Source organism: Thermobia domestica, chromosome 14, assembly GCF_964235325.1.
Source record: "Thermobia domestica chromosome 14, izTheDome1.hap1.1, whole genome shotgun sequence".
Classification (NCBI taxonomy): Eukaryota; Metazoa; Arthropoda; class Insecta; order Zygentoma; family Lepismatidae; genus Thermobia; species Thermobia domestica.
In genome coordinates, this window is record NC_137467.1 from 195,499,729 (window position 1) to 195,520,014 (window position 20,286).

At 37.3% G+C, this 20,286-nt stretch overlaps 1 protein-coding gene across 1 annotated transcript in view; it reads left to right on the top strand.

The window, feature by feature from the left end:
* The first annotated feature begins 4,976 nt into the window (after positions 1-4,976).
* Positions 4,977-20,286, top strand: part of LOC145670521 (uncharacterized) — a 1,332,296-nt gene continuing 1,316,986 nt past the window's right edge. The window contains exon 1 of the mRNA XM_081739291.1: positions 4,977-5,531. The gene's annotated coding sequence lies outside the window, so the exon portion shown is untranslated. The remainder of the gene's footprint in view (positions 5,532-20,286) is intronic.

The window sequence follows — 20,286 nt, forward strand, 5'->3', positions numbered from 1 at the left end:
TTTTTAACTTATTTGGTTTTATGGTTTTACCTTTGGTAAAATGTTAACTTTTTTCAACTAGTCAATTATTATTATTATTATTATTATTATTATTATTATTATTATTATTATTATTATTATTATTATTAATAATAATAATAATAATAATAATAATAATGGTAGATTGACGTTGTACAGTATAGTTAAATTAATCAGCATGTGCTTGAAGCCCTCCACGCTGGTTTAGTGGCTAACGCTTGTGTCTTTGGTCCACTGGTTCTGTGTTCGATTCACTTTGGGAGAGTTAAAAGTAATAATTTCACAATCAATCACTCTCATTACTCATCGTTCTCCGTTAGCCTAAAAGACATAAGCGTGGGGCGTTAATTAAAAAAATATTTTTAAAAATGTGCTTAAATGTCGAGTGTGTCAGAAAAGCTTTTAGAGATTATAGGTATACAGCTATAACAAACATCTTGGCATTTGAAGGCGGCGCTCCAAGTTCCCTTTAAATGCTGCTAGCAAATGAGGGGCCACAGGTATTGCCACGTTTATTTTACACACACCCACGTCTATCCCCTGTCACCTGATCACGCTGTAGTTTGTCAGCTTAGCCATACCCACACCCCTTAGCACTCGGCAACATCGCGTCAGAGCTTGCGTTTTATTCGTTTACCTGAAATGCCAAGATGTTTGTCACAGGCTTTAATTTCAACTGTCAGTTGCCAAATTACATTCGGCCTAACCCGCTGGGATTCATACACCGTGAGACACTAACGACATCTGGTGCGCTAAAGTCTTAATACATTTTAAACCACCTGATAATTATAACTTCATCACTTTTTTCCTGCCCACACCATTTTCGTCTCTTCTAAGGTGAAATATAGAAAAAAAAAAGCACTGAAATGCGTTTCTTCCTGTTTATATAAAAAATTCAAATAAGCCTATCAAATTAAAAATCTCTAACATTAAATAAGTCCAAAATACGATCATCTTGTTATAATAATCGTAAATCCCGTTTCCCTTTCTCTTTTTTTTCCCCCATTTTCTTCACTTCTAGGTCAAATATCAAAATCGCAGAGACACTTATCTTATTCTTCGGCTGATGATTTCGACCCCAGATCCCTGTATTTGCTCGGCGTATGTCCTCCCTAACTAACTTCTCATATCCCTAACATATCACGGATCTGAAGGAATTTTGAGATATTGTTATCTTATTCGAACATCTGTAATCTCCACCCTTTTCTCTTCCCTTCTGAAGAAAACATAAATGAATCGATGAATCATGTCTAATTAACCTATCTCTACTTTTAAGAGATGTTGAGGTATGGCTACGTTATTTTAACATTTCCTTTCCTTCTAAGAGGAACATAAAAAAAAACGCAGAAACAAGTCTTTAATTATTTTAAAATAAGAGTCTAAACACGAATTTTCATGCCTCTAATCTTAAAAGGTTTCAAGATATGGGCAACTCCAAACAATTCCAACTCCCCTAGGGATGCGCACGAGACAAGATTTGAGGATGTCTCGTCTCGAAAATGTGCTGTAGAAGTGATGTCTCGACTCGAAAAATATATATATATTTCTCTATTGGAAGAGCTATGTCTCGACTCGAACTTTATCAGGAAAAAATTCTGTCTCGACTCGTCTAATGCGCATCCCTAAACTCCCCATTCTTTTTTCTACCTACCTTTTCTTCCTTCCTAGGAGAAATATTTTTAAAAAAATGTTTAAACAGATCTTTAAATATTATTTAATCATTTTAATTAAATAAATTTATTAATTATTTTAAATGAGAAGTTTAAATACCAAATTTCATGTATTTAGCATTCCGATATTTTGAGATATGGAAATTTTAAGATAATAGTTCTCACCCTTCTTTCTCCTCCTTCCCAGTCAAATTTCCAAAAATCCTTCCTTAGTGGGAATTTATACCACAAATCCTATTCCTGTCCAAATCATCGATCAGTCAGTCAGGACTTATTTTCTTTTGAGGGGGGAGAGTATTTTAAATGAGAAAATTGAAACGAAGTATTTTAGTTTAAAGTCTCACTATAATGTCCGTTAGGCTAAAGGAGACGGATTATAAAGGGAGGTGAATGATGATGAAATAATTGGTGGAATGAGAAAGTGGGACTAAACGGAAATACTCCAAGAAAATCCATGGACATGATATTACCCACCACAAACTTACTTGACTGGGGATCGAACTCGATACCCCATTCACCAGAGGTAAGTGCCGCCGATCTGTCACTGAGCTACTGTGCCTCCTTATTTTAAATGTGAAGAAGTACGTTTACCAAGTGGGTATATATCGATTATCTGAGGTGCACAAAACTGCACAAAACTCGCCCTATAAATTGATATATATGTTTTCTAGTTTCTTGGTCGGATAAACGCAGGTCTGGCACACAATTGAAAAAAAATTAATTTAAGAAAATGGTTTCTTGAGGTGCACAAAACTCTACAAAATGTTATATCTTTTGTTGGAATCGGTTTCTGATGAACTCCAACTTAACAGACCTGTCTCCCGAGTCAAAGGTGAGTGCGTTTTCCAAATACCAATGAGAGAGTTCTCGTTCTGTTTTGGCACTAACTTCAGGTGAGCTTAAAAGAGCGGTAATAACCAGTAGGTGTTTCTCCAGTCTTTTTAGTCTATTTTAGTAGAATGTAGTATTGCCAACCAAACAAGATATTTCTCGCCTTGACTTGGAAAGAAGACAACAGTTAGACGAGAAGTATCTATATATTAAAATGCCAGGTTTATATGTTTGAGGTCAGGAAAAGTTTATATTTTTGTCTTCAATCCTTTCGACAATGAGATCTCGAAAACCATACGTGCTAGAAACTGCCGTTTTTACTGGTCGATTCCAAATTTTGTGTACAGTGTTCAGTGTTAATTGAATATTTTTTTAATATTGCCGTTATTTCTTTATTATTACATTTTTAAGGGTACACTGGAAGTATGGAAATTTTTAAAAAGTAAAGCACCATATCCTACGCTTTATACATTCCAACACCATACATTTGCATACAAGGTTAGTATATCTCTCTGACGTTCGTTTCATGACCAAATGATAATAAAAACGAAGGATAACCATTTCTTCAGTGTCAGATAAATCTTTATTGTTTGGAGTGTTTTGGCCATATATCACTGACATTATAATTATACAGATATTGTAATATATTTGCTTATTACATACTGTATACAAGAAGAACAAAAACACTGATCATACATGAATTAGAAACTCTAACCGGAAATAGGCTCAAATCTTGCAAAATGTGCAAGGTATTGAAAAAGTGATTGAACAAATCTTCCCTTTATGATGCCCCTTGCAGATTTTTATCAAGATGTCCTTCACTTCTGTCTGTAAAGGGACATGTGCATATGTTGTGTGGAATCACAAGGAGATTCATGCTCATATGTGAATGATGCACTGTGTAGAGAGCGCAGGTTCAGCTAGTCTATATATTAAAATGCTAGATTTATATGTTTTTGGCCAATTCCGTTTATGTTTATGGCCAATTTCGTTTATATGTTTTTGACCAATTCCTTTTATATGTTTTTGACCAATTCCGTTTATGTTTTTGGCCAATTCCGTTTATGTTTGTGGCCAATTCCGTTTATGTTTTTGGCCAATTCCGTTTATGTTTTTGGCCAATTCCGTTTATGTTTTGGCCAGTTCCATTTATGTTTTTGGCCAATTCTTTTCAACAGTGAGATCTCGTTAACCACAAGCACTAGAAACATGCTCTTTTCACTGGTCTGTTTCAAACTCTGTGTAGATCTGCCATATCGTGCCGTTATTGTTCAACATTTTAGGGGCAGTTTTGAGCCTATAGGATTAATATTGTAGCTAGGGCAAGATTAGGTTGTTATCCTTGTTAGGAAACCATTAGAAGAGTTACCTACAGCGGGTTGAGGGACATTGCAGGCGCTTCGTTTAAATCTGAATGGCAAAACCTATTGCATGCTGACAACTTCAAATACCTCAAGAGACGCAATGAGACGTACTCGGATGTATATGGATTTATTAGAAAAAAAATATTTCCACTAGATATTGTGTCATTTCTACAAATTTGCTACAAATTCTCTCTAACATCTATACATTAAATTCAATGTTTGTATGTGTGTATATAGCAATTCACTTCCTTTCTGGGTCTCATGTCCTTTATTTGTGTGAGTAAAGACAGATGCACAGTAGGAAGGAGATTCATGGTCATAACAGAACGATGCACTGAGTATACAGTGCAGATTCAGCTAGTAAAAAAAAAAAAAAAAAAAAAAAATTCAAGACGAATCGTCCTGATATCGACAAAAGTATAAACTTGGTATAGTTTTTTTTTTTTCACTTTATACCCCATTTCTACATTCTATACTTGAAGATAATAGCAAGGGGTATCTTGGCCTTCCAAAACAATATGTGACCCATACGTTCCGATAAATTCCGATCAATCATTCTTTTCCCACGAACTGTATATAGTAAGATCAATCTCTGCCTGTACGCTTGTTAAGACAGAAGTCCCACCTGGATGCGAACTTAAGATTCCGCTTACCAGAGAGAAAATTACTTACTCAGTTATCCAAGGAAACAGCAATAGTATGTATGTTTGTTAATAAATTATTTTGCAATGTGTTGTTCTGTCGTTACAGGCTGTTCAAATCGGCAACTTTCTGACTCATTTGCACCTAGTGTAATAATGGAGTTCCACAAGGATCAATGTTAGGTAGAGTGCTTTTCATACGTTATCATGTTTTCAGTACAAAAATGTTTATATCTAGCAAACAGATTATTATTTTTCTTTCTTTTTTCGTAAGCTATACCTCGCTACCTTCTCGGTGCATCGCTATCTGCTAATGTCACGCGAGAAGAGCGCGAAAAGAAGACTTCGGCAACGCCCGCATTTCGTCGGTAAATTTCGTACGAGCCGCTCCGGCCAATTCTGCGCGAGCGAACTAGTTACGCGTGGACCGGTGAGCGGTGAAAGTGGTGATCGGTTCCGACGCGTCGATGCCCCGCGTGGCTCGTCCCGCCTTCTGCATCAGTGTCAAAATAAAAATAAATGTGAAATATTATATGTATAAATATATCTAATTATACAATATAATTATATATACATATATTTAATTTTATCCCCGTTTTCACCTTTTAATGTCACTCAACTTAAACATTGTTGTTATTATTGAGTGAATTTTTTTTAGGTGTCGTATTAATACATATATAAATATACTTCGTAGTGTTTTCGATACATTTTTGGTGTTTAGTATTGTGAAAAGGTATTATTAATACACTAACCAACAGTTGTGTTTTTTCGGTTTAGGAAAAAATAATATAAGTGTAAATATTTTTTTCTTCTCTTTCGGTTTGGTTTTTTTGGTGCTTGGTGTGTGTGTGCGTGTTTGTGAATTTTTTTCTTATTCATGGATAGAATTTGCTGTTACTAATTCTAGTTTTACTGCGGACCTAAACACACACACAGGATTGGATACAATTTCTTATTCATTTGGAACCAATCCTGTGTTGGACTTACCAATGTGGATGTTTATTCCGGTAAGTTTATTATATTTTTATTGTAAGTTCTTTAACGTTATTTTAGAATAGCTCTGTGAAGGTATATATTAACATGGTGGCAGTTTTGTAACATTTGTATTTCGCTCGGAACTTCTGCTTTTGGTGATAGGTTTCTTAGTAGGTCGTAAAATGTTCACATTGTACCGAAAAATGAGCACAAAAAATACATATATTTTAGCTTATGTAATAATGGCGTATATGAATGGCGATTCACCAGGGAAGCCACACTGATAAAAATTAGAAGTTTATTAATACAAACTAAGGGAAGAAAAATTATCTATCTTAATTTACTATCAACAAAAGTAGGACAGTGAGTAATTTTTCTTTTCTCACCTCGTAACAATAGAATTTACTGGTAAGATTTCCCTCACGAGCCGCCAGTGGACTATAAATGATCATTATTCTATCATTTGATTTCTGCTACCAGCGCGAAGTCACTTGGTGCCAATCGAGAATCATCCGCCAATTTGTTCACTTTTAAGTTGATTTACTTCGTAATGTAATTTGCATTCAAAATTATTGTTCCTCTCCGCATTTTACCTTCTGCAACACTACCAAAATACAATTTCCTTTTTCAAATAATAACCCAGAAAGTTTCGTCGCCTATTTTCTCTTATCTCCATTATTGTTTTTCTCTGCCCTATTTTTTTTTTTTTGCTAGAATTTCCTCATTCCTTGTATGTTCCACTTACTTACCATATTTTCTCCATCTGACTGAAATATTAATGACGACACTTCCGCGGGCAATTATGAGTTTCCTCATAGCTTTATGGTTAGGTACGCGTCATCAATATGGAAGATCAGGGTTCGATCCTCGGTAGGATCGCATGTGATTTTGATTCCTAGGTCACGTTAAAATATAGGTTCACATCTTGTACAGTTTCGATGCTGAAATAGATACTAAACTCAAATCGAACCAGAAGACACGGTGGCTTAGTAACAGGGCGCTCATCTCTAGTGTGAGAGGTAGCTAGTTCTATCCCAGGCAGTGTTTCTTTCGGATATGTTTTTGGGGGGCAGTGTGCCCCGGAGTTCTTAGAGTGTCCCCCACGGAGGTGATCAAAATAATACATCTATAATATAATAATAAGTAGAATAGTAGCAGCAGTGCCTCCCCGGAACATTGTTTCTGAAAGAAACACTGATCCCGGGTCATGTGAATGTGTGTCATGTGGGTTTTTTCGGGGTTTACCCTCGCCTTCCATATATTTTCATTCCATTATTTCCTTTATACTACAATAGTTTACACTGAAAAAAAAAATCCGTTACCCGGACAGCGGCATATTGTACAAATATACTTTATCCTTATGTTTAGTACAGAAATCAGTATGGAGCATACGTTATGCTCCATCCTATATAGTAGGCCTACTGGCCTTAGATGTTACATCATGCCATTGCAGGATGTTTGACATCTAACAGTCTTTCGTGCATTACATACGTGAGTTATAAGTTACATACCGGTACGTCTATCTATAGGCTAAGTGAGTTCCTGACCAGCTACATACACAGAAAAATCCGTTCTCCGGACAGCGGTATATTGTACAAATATACCGTATCCTCTTGCTTACTATAGAAATCAGTACGGAGCATACGTTATCCGTATGCTACATAGGCACTGGCCTGGCATTGCAGGATGTCTGACATCTAACAGTTTTTCGTACCGGTATATCACATGCATAAACTTACGTTACCTTCGTCAGCTATATGTTATATACGTCCATTTGTATGTGAGATCCTGACCGCCTACATTGTTTCATACAGAAAGTACGTATAGATTGAACACTTATACAGAAAGTATTATAAAACATGCGTTTTCAGTTATACGTCTGCTGTACGTTAAGTCCAGAAACTAGAGGAATTACGCATGTAACCTATCTTTTTAAGTACGCCACCTACATTTTTTTTCAGTGTGAAACTCAATATCCTGCAAAGTACGGCAATGACTAGAGAAAAGGTCAATAACAATCCTATTTAATGATACTGGATTGAGGGAAACGTCAAAACTTAGTACAGAACTATTTTAAGGCCATATCAGTGCATGAACTTGGTAGTTATGTTGCAAAACATTTATTACGTTTTTCATTCCGATTTATAACTGCAAAACAGTCTCTACTTGAATTTAGTTTTCTGCAAGTGCTAATGATATTTTTACAAATCCTTCTGAAGAATTTACATTTTTGTATAACATGAATTTACATTTTTTTGTATAATATGAATAGTTCAACGTATCGCAGTTATTCCTTTCTATATTCCTAAAGCAGATAGGAAGTGAACGGTAGGGAATGACATTGAAAAAGTTGTTGCGTATGAAAATCTGGGAAGCAGAATAAACTCAGATATGACCGTTATGAAAGTAAATTCTGATGGCGTTGGGTAAGGATCGAACCAAGAATCATTTGCAGAAACTTGTCTCCGCGTAGCATGGTCGCTAACACTCTCGCCTTTGGTTCCCGGTGGACACACCCAGTCGAAAAAGTGTAAGAGTCTTTATTTTCAGAACAGCTATTCTGAATGGGGTTTTCCTGGATTTTCCTCATTCACATCAGGCAAATGCCGGGATAGTTCCTAATATATAGACCCTATGCTTCTTCCTTCCTTACCCAATCCTTTCTTTCTCTCCAATTCGCCGTGTTTGTGTGATCGTCGTTGGAAGTCATCCCTCATACGTGACGGGCTAACGTGACCATAGATGCCGACAGCGTAGAAATCTAATTCCTTATCCTAATTCCATTTGCAAAAGATAACTCCCTATTATTTTTTATGCTTGTATATAAAAAAGTGAAATAGTGAATAAAAGGAAAATAAAATTTCTTGTTAAACGTCCAACGATTATGCATCGATGCCAAGAGAGACGGTGATGATCAGAATGAACGAATTTGAGGAATGAAGAAAGTGGGAGGAAACGGCATCACTGTGTTTATCCTCTGCAAAGTCCACTCTGAGGTAAGAACGTAGACTGAAAGTATTTAAGAACAAGATTCTTAAACAAATATTTAGATGCAAGAGGAACGGGAATGGCGGAAAATTCATAACGAGGAACTGCATAATTTATATCGTTTACCAAACATTGTTAGGGTTATCAAATATAGGAGGCTCAGGTGGGCAGGTCATGTAGCCAGATTGGAAGAAAGTAGAAACGCTTTCAAAGTTTTAGTGGAAATCCAATCGTAAAATGATCATTAGGAAGACCTAGGCACAGATAGGAGGACAATATTAAGATGGTTATATTAAGATGGTTCTCGCAGAAATACGAATACAAAGCAGAAACTGGACCCAGATGGCTAAGGATAGAAGACAATGAAGAGCGTTTATGAGCAAGCACTGAACCTTCGTGTTCATAGGCGATAGAGTTAGTTGGTTAGTTTGAAGTCTCCTTGGCGAGAGCTGGTATCGAACAACGAATCCTATGCACCACAAGTCAGCACTCCGCCATTAACCTACCGTGGCTTGTAGAAAAATTGAATGTGTTTTGTTTTCTTGATGTAATATTTTACATTGATTTTGCTCCTTTAACTCTGTTCGGTTGTACGAAAGTGACACGAACATTTAGATGTCCAGCACAATTAAGAGCGTTTATGCTGTGAGTGGAACTTGAACCGACGGTGGATTTGCCTCGCAACTTTTCCATTCTAATGTCTCAGGCCACTCACCTACAGCCACCGGCTATCACTCAGATACCGTGTCCTTGAGCTGGTATATAGATAATATATTTTCTCTTTCATTTATTTGATGCCTTGTTTAGTAAACCCTATCCTCTAAACGCCATGGCCTCTTCGTTCTAGGATTTAGGATTTACATTTCTGGGCTTTCGGCATCCAGCCCGTCATGTTAGCCCATCATGAGGGATTACCTCTCTCGGAGAACACACTTCCTGGGGAAACGGAAGGAAGGAAGCGGCCTGGGACCTATAAGTTGTTAGATACCACCCTTTCATTTGCCTGGTATGAATGAGGAAAAGCCAGGGCAATCTCATTCAGGATTGCTGGCCTGAAAAAGCTTTTTACACTTTTTCGACCGAGTATCCCCACTGGGAATCGAAGCTTCTTCGTTTCTTTGTATAGCACTACCAGTACCTTGAATGTATGTAATCCTGGGCTTTATATCAAAGCAGAAGTACTGGATAATTACTCTTCATTTCCCTTAAACTATAAACAACAACCTCTTAGTATGTTGCACCCAATGCTGCTTTTCCATGTTCCCCAGGGTAAAGCTCCCTCGTGGCTGTATGGTTAACGTACGCGCCTTTAGCACGGAAGACCCGAGTTTGATTTCCGGCGAGTGTTCATGTAGTTCGTAACGAAAATTAAGCTGTAGGTCCACGTCTTATATAGCATCGCTGCTGAAAAACAATCTAAACTGTACTCCAAATTCTAGTTTGGCAACCACTGATGTAGACAAATGATCAATACGAATATCTTTGACAAAATCATATGTGGTCCTGGTTTCGATTCCTAGTAAAGGCCAGTGGCAACGAGTAAGAAACTTCTAATAGCACTCGAAGAATGCCAACACTCTATACGCGGCTCTCTAGCGGTTTGCGAGCGATTTATCGAACTCAAATGTTGTAAAGCCTGGTCAATACCTAAATAAGTAACCACTGGGAAAGAAACAATGTTATCAGTGCGGGCAGAGAGCACGGTGGCTGATGCGAGGGGCTCTTGATTCGATTCCATGCCATTTCAGATTGTGGTGGACAATAATGTGTTCCTAGATTCTCTCGGAGTTATCCGTTTCCTCCCACATTTTCATCCTACGAATTCTAATAGTAAATGGCAAAATCTGTTTGTGAATTGCGCGAATCGTAAGAATAAACTCCCACGCTAATAGATATTGCTTGAATGGGCTATAGCTGACCTGCCAAGCCCAGTAAATGTCGCTTGCTTGGATTATCGCTGACTTGCCAGATCCTAAAAGATGTTGCTTTCCTGGGCTATCGCTGACCAACCTGGCACTAATATACGTAGGTGCCTGGGCTATCGCTGACCTGCTTGACACTAATGCATGTTGCTTGCCTGCATAAATAAAATGTAGGAGTATTGGTTGGCAAACTCAATAAATAAATATATTTGTTAAATGTAAGGAATTGTAGGTTTTAACCAAGCATGATTTTAAATTTTGGTTAATGGTGCGTCGAAGGCTCGGAAGAAACAAGTAGGGTCTATTTCTTAACCATTCGCTTTGATTAATCACCCGTCTCCTTTACGCTAATCAGGGGCTGATCCAGGACGGACTTCTGGGTGGGGCGGTGGGTTGTAATACTGGTACTTAGAGCTACTTTTAAGAGCGTCAAACTCGGGGATGGGTTTTATTTATATATAAAATCAAAAAAGTTTCCCCTTCTGGGGGAGCGATTGCCCCGATCGCCGCCTGGATCCGCCCCTGACGCTAATGGACATAATCTGGAACATTAAACTAGAATTTATGTTTCATTGCAGTAGGAATGCGGCACTATATTTATGAGGATATTTAGGGAGGTAGCTGAAGAAAAAGGGTAGCCAACTCCTGTCAAGGAAATCAGCAATTACAGCAAAAGAAATAGATTCTGCTAAATGAAAAGTCTTTCAGTTTAACGTCCCATGATTATGTCCTTTAGGGCTAACGGGAACGGATGATTACGGTAAGTAATGATGACGGAAGAATTGATGGAATGAGAGTGTGGGAGGAAAAGGGGATTACCCTGAGAAAACTCACAAAAGCGATGTTTCCGACTGCAAACTTACTTGGCCGGGGATCGAAGCAGGCACCAGAGGTAATAAACTCTGCTAAAAACAGTAGAGAAAATGGGATATGAACACCCACTGTTATAGTCACCGTTACCCCTAAAATGAAATGAAGTTTTTGAGTTTTACGTCCCACGATTATGCCGGCTAGGCTAAAGAATACGGCGATAATGAGAAATAAATAAAATGGTGGAATGAAAAGAAGTGGAAGGGAACGGAAGAACCCCGAGGAAGTCCACGACGCACACGTTGTTTGTCCACCACAAAGTTCATTTGGCGGGGGCTGGGATCGAACCCGGGACCCCAGCACCAGAGGTGAACGCTCTACCACTGAGTCACCGCGGCCCACGCGTGAAGATGTTAATTGATTGACCCCATTAATCCGGCAGAGATAATCGTCCAAGCTATCTATTGCAAAAATAAATAAATAAATAAATAAATAAATAAATAAATAAATAAAAATTCACTTTCATTGAAGAGTTGTTGTTGGAGTAACGAGCTTACGAGTGTACAAATTACTATCTTATGAGACCCTATAGCGTGATCCTGATAATGATAATTACTATCTTATGAAACCCTCTAGCGTGATCCTAATAACGATAAATACAGTCTTATGAGACACTATCGAGTGATCCTAATAACGATAATTACTATTTTATCAGATCCTTTAGCGTGATCTTAACAACAATAATTACTATCTTATGAGAGCCTATAACGTGATCTTAACGATTGTTACTATCTTATGAGACAGTATATCGTAATTCTAATAACAATAATTACTATCTTATGAGACCCTCTAGCGTGATCCTAATAACGATAATTAATATTTTATGAAACCCCTTAGCGTAGTCTTAACAACAATAATTAATACCTTATGAAAGCCTAAAGCGTGATCCTAATAACGATAATTACTATTTTTTGAGACACTATAGTGTGATTTTAACAACGAAGTTCTAACACACATTCCTTTAAGTTAAAATTACTGGTTTGCCGGACTATGCCGTAATGCCGGACTATCAGCACTACGAAACAAATTTTGAATATGAAGTTGAAGCACTCTGATTAAAGAAACGTTGAATGGTAGGAGAGAATAAGTAGTGTGATGACTATTGTATCTAATTAGTCCATTATTTGGCACAATAAAACATCATTGGCATATAGATAATAACGCAATGAGGTTTTGTTTTCTTTAAACCTGTAACAAAGAAAAAAATGTTCAGGTTATATTTTGTTACTTAAAGTGATTTTTCTGCATCACGCTAGTATCAAACATAGTCGTCGAGTTTTAAGTTTCTCAATGGGTGCTGAGACTTCGGTACCTATGTTTCTTTTTTAGTAAAGTAGTAGTAGTAATAGTAGTAGTAATAGTAGTAGTAGTAGTAGTAGTAGTAGTAGTAGTAGTAGTAGTAGTAGAAGAAGAAGAAGAAGAAGAAGAAGAACGAGGGGGAGGAGGAGGAAGAGGAGAAGAAGATCCAATAGATCAATGATTCCCAAATTCCTCCTGAGAGGCGAGAAAGACTATTAAAACCTGCTGAAATAAAATGAACAGTGAAATTATTTGGAAATTGCAAAGGCAAAAAAAAAATTTAAATTTTATTTTAATTTATTTTTAGCACGATTTCCTTAACTTTATATCGAACACAATTCCAAAACATTTCGATTTAGTTTGTGAATTTCAAACGTGTTTATGAATATTGGTGGAAATAAGGAGAGAGAAAATTATAAAAATAATAAGGATTACAGTTAAATTTTAGAACATTTGAGGATCATTTGAGTGAGTATAGAAAATGGTTCAACTGTCTTGGAATTTAGATAAAACATTTTCAATTTACAAACATATAAATTAACATCATCAGTCACCAAGTTCTTTAAAGGAATAATTATACAAAATTACACCCACGGATTATTATTATCGTTGTAATGTTATATCGCTCGATTATCGATATGCCGTAAACCAGAAGTGTCAAGAACAGGTATTGATAAATTAATATACAACACATACGAATTCCTGTCTGAAATTAACCTGGAATCACATGCACTATAGTTTGTCTTTATTATTATTATTCACCGCATGAAAGTGTAATTTCGAAGTAAATTCCAACGCAAAAATTGAATGATACTCAGCACCCATATGTCACTTATAAACCTAAAATCGGGTCTCCTTCAATCTTCGCCACTGGTCTAGTGTTACGCTTGTGTGCCTTTGGTGGAAAATGTCGCGAGTTGCGATTTCCGTTGGAACACCACTGACATTTCAATGCATTGCAGTGGTTCAGATTCCACTTTAAAATGTAGGTCCACGTCTGATGTGGACTCGCCGCTGAAAAGGAAACGCTGAGATCTAATCTAACCAATCAAAATCGTGTGTCCCCTCGCAAATGAGATTAACAATAGTACGTCATTACGAAAATAAATCTTTTAGTTTTACGTCCCACAGTTATGCCGGTTAAGCTAAAGGAGACGGTGATGATGAGTAATGAATGAAATGGTGGAATGAAGAAAGTGGGAGGAAACGGGAGAACCCCGAGAAAATCCACGCACATGGTGTTTGTCCACCACAAAGTTCACTTGGCGGGGGCTGGGATCGAATCCGAGACCCCAAGCACCAGAGGTGAACGCTCCATCACTGAGCCACCGCGGCCCACGTCATTACGAGAGTTACCGAAACTTAAGTTAATGTAAGCCTTGGATTAAAAGTAAACAAGTAACACAGTCAGGTGTACACCACGCCAAGCAGTTTGGTTTGTATGGTGTGGTATTTTCTCAATTAATATTGAAACCGAATGAGAAAGATTTCTACCACTTCCGGTTTTAGTAGAGAGATTATAGTGAGGATGAAAAATATTCTTGGGACGCTTAATTGATTGATTAAACCACTTTTCATTATCGATTACTGATTTTGTTCTATAGCTATCAACGTTAAAACCGGAAGTTATTTATTTAATCCACTTCTGGTGTGAATAGAGCATCAAGAGAGAAGATGATACCTATTATTAGAATGCTAAATTTATTTTTAAAAAACGCTTCTAGCTATTTCTTATCCTTTTTGCTCCATATAGATCAATATTGAAACCGGAAGTTCCTTTGGGTTTCTATCACTTCCGGTTTTAGTAGAGGCTTAAGGATGATGATTGAAATATATTCTGAAGGCAGATTATCGATTACAGAAAACCGTTCTCGGTATCTGTTACCTTTATTGCTCTCCTCACTGAGAAACTTAAAAACCGGAAATGGTTCATTTTGTGCACTTCCGGTTTCCATATCATCTCCATGAACGAACTCGATTCCTAAATTTTGATCCTCTGCCTACTGGCTAAAATTGATGTTGATCCACCAAGTAACTCTTGACTTTTTTTTGAACTCCCGGACGAACGGACGGACGAATTTACACACCGAAAAACGGGGTAAATTTATAAAGGTGTTCTGGTAACACAAACTTCTTGAGATCAGTGAAAATGGGAGCCAACATTGTGACCACACAACACTCATCTAAGAAATTAACTTTCTGGTTATGGTTTATCGTCGGTTGTGTTGCCGCGGTACCTAGTATTTTAGTGAAGTGTGAACAAATCAGAAGCAGTGATCTATTTCTTTGTTCAAAGATTAACGTCCCTTTTGAAGGAAGAATCAACATGAGACACGAATATGGCGAAAAAAAGAACGTAGTTTAGTGGTGGATTACTCACTTCTGGCACTTGGGCTCCCCGTATCATTTCAAGTCATGTGTGTCCAGGCACACACCAGTAAGCTTTGTTGTGAGGGATCCAAGCCTTTGGGGGTGGGGGAGTCCAATACTAAGAAGTCACTATAGCTATGTAGTATTGAATGGGTATTATTCTGCATCCCAAAAGACGATAAGTAATTGTAAAATACTTTCATCTATATTATCAGAAAAAGTGATACAACTAGATTTTTTTAATAAGAGAAAGAATACAAATGAAGTGAAAAACCAAATTCTCATGCTACATCAATTTTTCCCTGTTCACAAATGTATGTTGAGTCTCGAAGTTTTTGGGGGAAGGGTTCAGAACCTGCGGATCCCCTTATGAGTACGGGGGGAACGTTGGTTCAGTGGTAGATCGTTCACCTCTGGTGCGTCGCTCCCTACTACGATCCCAGCTCGCTCCAATTGGACTTCGTGATGGACAAACACCGTGTAGGTGGGTATTCTAGGGGTTCTTCCGTTGAATCTCACTTTCTTCATTCCATTAACTCATTTATTTCTCATCATCATCGTCTTCTTTACCCTAACCAGCGTACACGTGGGACGTTAAACTGAAAGATTTCATTTCATTTCTCCTCGTGAGTGCGTCCGTGAGTGTGTCTGTTGTTAAGAACATTGTATCGGTGGGTTTTCTCGGGGATATTGTGGATCAGAGATGAGCAGTTTTGCTAACCGTCACTCACCCTCACCCTCTGCTGACTCCTTCACCCTCAGCCACCCTCACCCTCAGTTGACTCCCTCACAGTCACTCTCAGCTGCCCTTACACTCAATCAACCCCCTCGCCCACACCCTAAGCCAACCTCACTCTCAGTTGACTCCCTCACCCTCATCCTCAGCCACCCTCCCCTTCATCTACCGAAATGAGGGTGAGTGAGGGTGAGGGCGGCCCTCTTCAGGGCAAAAATGAGTGAGGGTGCCTATCTCAGGTATGGATCATGAACCGAGATGTTAGGTTTCTTGTTTCGCATCGTAAATTATTACTGAAGTCTCGTATCGTCTTGTTTCTTGAAGTAATTTCTCATCTTGTCTTTTCTAAAATTTATGCTTAGATTTGTTTCTAAGTTTCATCAAGAAGTTATCATAATTCTTCCACACCCATTGGATGTCCACAAGGGTTTTGTCATAATAAAATTTAAACCATATTTATACTTGGACTATACTGTGTAATAACTTGCGTATCTTTAAACGTTCATAAATGGTCTTCATTGCGTTCGTACAATCTCTTCATCAATTTTTTCCTTTTTATATTATGAATAATGTAACACGAAAACTGTTTGAGATCAAAGACTTGGGTGAACTCGTGAAATTTCTGGTCTCGTCTCGAAAACTAAAATTGTCTTCTATCTCGTCTCGTCTTGGCTTTAGAAATGTCTCGTGAGCAACCGTGTTGACGAAATATTTTAAAAGTACACTCGTCTTCGAAATTAAAAACAGATGTTCTTTCTTTACAGCTGCCATAAGAGGCCTCATCCCGGCAAAATTAAAATACCGCTAATTTTACAGTAATTATGTGATATTTTCAAATAGATCAAAGATAATTGAAATGTGGAACAAAAGAGCCCTAGACAATATTATTTTGAGTGAGGTACCGTTATCACAAGTCACCTAGTGGATTTCCGTTATCAGCCGTTTAGAAACGCAAAAATAAATGCCTATTTTCAAAATGGCTCGAAATCGAAAGCAGGTAAGTGAGTCGTGATAACGGTATCTCATGTAATATGATATTGTCTAGGGCGCTCTTGTTCCACATTTCGATTATATTTTATCTATTTGAAGATATCACATAATTACTGTAAAATTAGCGGTATTTTAATTTAGCCGGGATGAAGCCTCTAATCTAAAACGCTAACGGTTGTTTAATACATTTAAACTACGATTCGGATTTCAATCATGCTTTTTCTTGCCCTCGTCGAAACGAAGCAGTGCCGATGTACAATATGATATAGTTTACAGACTTTTTCCCTCTAAAAGCCATTAATTTCTTATTAAAGTTATCTCACATCAGATTTACTGACTAGAACATTTCAATGGCTTTCTACCGACAATAATGCTCTCTAGAAATAATTTGCTTTCTTTAAATATTTATCTTGGAATATTTGCTTGGAAAGAAATGTTTCCAAGATTGAGAAAAGCTCTTTCACAAACAAAATTAGAGTTAAGGTTTAAGCAACAATTTATTATTTTTAACATGTCTGTATTAGGGATGACCATTCCCGGAAAAATAGATTTCCGGAAATCTCATTTTCCGTTTTCCGACTTTCCATTTCCCGCTTCTCCGGAAACTTTTCCATCTTCCCCTTTTCCGGAAAATTGTCCGTTTCCGCTTTACCGTAAATTTTCCGTTTTCCGCTTCTCCGGAAATTTTAAATTTTTCTGCAAAATTTTCCGTCTTCCTTTTTCAAATTTTTGGTTTCCGAAAAAGATATTCTCCGTTTTTCCGGAAAATGTCTGTACCACAACTGTAGAGATGACCAACCAAGTTGTACACAATCACCAGCAATTTCGAAGAAAGTGTTCTCTCATTTACGCCAGTGCTCAATTACTGAATATCGTAAGTCCTCTGCTGTCTAATGTGCTAGTGGGCATGCGAGTTTAAACACAAGGTTCCGGGTTCAACTCCTGGTTGGAGATCCAATCTTGAAACTTGAATGCACTATGTTGATTTCGACTCCATCTTAAATTGTGAATTCACATCTCATATAGTCTCGGTGCTGAAATAAGACACTAAACTCCAACGAATCAACCAACTAAAGAGGACCATAAGTAATTATCTTCTTGTTTCGACAAAATAAAAGGCCCACGTAACAAAAGCGTCCATTTTACAGGTTTATTGTATTGTTACAATATTTTTGTGATACTTTTACTGCATGTACATAGCTAGGCATGGGCGCGAGACCAAACGAGACGAGAACTGAAACAAGTCTCGTCTCGTCTCGCAAAATCAAAAGCTGTTCTCGTCTCGCGTCTCGTCTCGTCTCGCAGACCTAAGTTCTCGTCTCGCGTCTCGCAAAATTTTGGAAGTCTCGTCTCGCGGTCTCGCGCGAGACTTCTCGCGTTGGTCTCGCGGTCTCGCAAATCAATACTGGAATAATGTAGTCTTCATTCGACCCTTTTAAAATAATGTATACTCAAAGTTTACATGGTTTTGTTTCATAGTTGCATTGTTACACAATGCTTATCCACTCATTCCGATTCACAATGCTTGATTTTACACCCCACATTCTCGGTATTAAAAAATGCCAGTTTTGGGTAGTCTCTGTCTATGTGAAGTATGAATGAAATCGGCATGTTATATTTGAGTAATCTTACTTGCAAGATAAAAGCTTTCAAATAACTTGGTAAGAACGGTAACTCAAATAGCCGTATTTATAGTAAACATGCAGCGTTAGTAATATATATTTCACAACTTAAATGCACTTTCATCTAAACGTTTTCTTAACAATTGAGAGTTAGAGATTAATCTTTAATAACTACAAGAAAGACTACAATGAGCTTAAATAAAAATTTATTATTATTATTATTATTATTATTATTATTATTATTATTATTATTATTATTATTATTATTATTATTATTATTATTATTATTTAGTCTAACCGAATTACATACAAGATTTCCAATACTTGGAATTATTGTCACATGGAATTAAACAATTACAATTTTTGATCTAACTCTATTACAAGTAACACACGTTGGAGATACAGAAAGCAACAATGCAGAATCGATAGTCACCTTGAACAACTAACATAAATCTGAATCTTACTTACATACTCTACAAAGAAAATCACAAAATATTACCTAAGAAATTTAATATTACCTAAGAAGAAGCAGATATCAATTCTGGTTTTGGTGAGAGGATCCGTCTTGCAGCCATAAATCCATTTGTCCTAAATTTTTGTTTACGGAAAGACACAACTGCTTTATTTTGACTAAAAAATTTTCCTTCTTAAACAAGCCAATAGGCCCTTTTTCTGCCTTCATAAAACAAGTTACCGTAAGAAAACAATTTGGTGGGCAGGGGGAACAAATATGTTCTAAACCCAGAGGCTTTACATCACATTGGAACTAAACACGTGTCTTTTTCCCTCAGATATATATATATATATATATATATATATATATATATATAATGCATTGAAAATAGGAAGAAGAAAGTCAGTGTGTCAGAGACAGACAGAAACAGAGAGAGAGAGAGAGAGAGAGAGAGAAGATATGGTATCCTCTGACCGACGCCTCGAATTTCTGCACTGAAGGAAAAATCAAAGCGAGCCGTATATTTTTGAACTAGGATATTTTTACTGAGGGTGCAATAACAGAAGACCCGAAACCGCAGCCGCGAATATGCAATGTTACCTAAGTTCATTGTTTCCGTCTACAAAATTTTCCGAAAAGACAGCTTCCAAATATGTCCTCAATAAAGAAATAAATAAAAAAAATGTATTGTACTAGTGTTTGCTATCCTGCTTTTATGATTTGTCAAGATGTTGTCTCATAGTCAGGAGGAGGGTGGATACACAAGACAAAACGTGTCGTTTTCCCCCCCTATTTGCCTCCCCCTCCTCAAGAACTTTATGACCAAAGATCTTGGCTCACGACCCCAAAGAGAAAATAAAGAAAAACCGTGTAGATAATGGAAGAATCTATTTTATTACATTTTGGGAAAGTAGTGATAAAGAAAAACTATCACAATCTTTATTTCTTGAATCTTTTGTCATGAGGAAATCTCCTAAAATAACTAGATCTTGATTAACCTTGTTAACTTAAACCCAGTGGCGGCTGGTACTATTTGTTGCATGGTTGTGCAACCGGATATGTTTTTTAATACTACAGATATTTAAAAGTATTAAAGTAGTGTATCAGTAAAAAATAAACCTTTGCTCTTGAGCGCAAAACAGTATTGATGAATTTCTGAAAAATAAATTTAAAAAACTGAAAGAAAGCAAGTGATTTACAAATCCAGTGGCAGAGAGCGTTGCAACTGGAAGCAGTAACATTGAGCATATGGCAGCGAGCGCCTATCTCTTAACATGAGGAAGTGAATTTATTCTTGCGTCGCTGCTATCCTCCCGTATACCTCCCTTCCAGTTGCTACTTCGTTTTCAACTGGTATACAACAGTCAGCTTCTGTAGTAGTTACGAATTCCTCCGCTTGGCAGCGCTTGACTCAATTGATAGGTTGAGTGAGATATAGACGCTTGAAAGAAAGAAGTTATTCACCAAACAGAAACTCGCAAAATTACAAATACGAGTCTGGTGGTAGCAGGGGCGGATCCAGGCTGAATGTTTGGG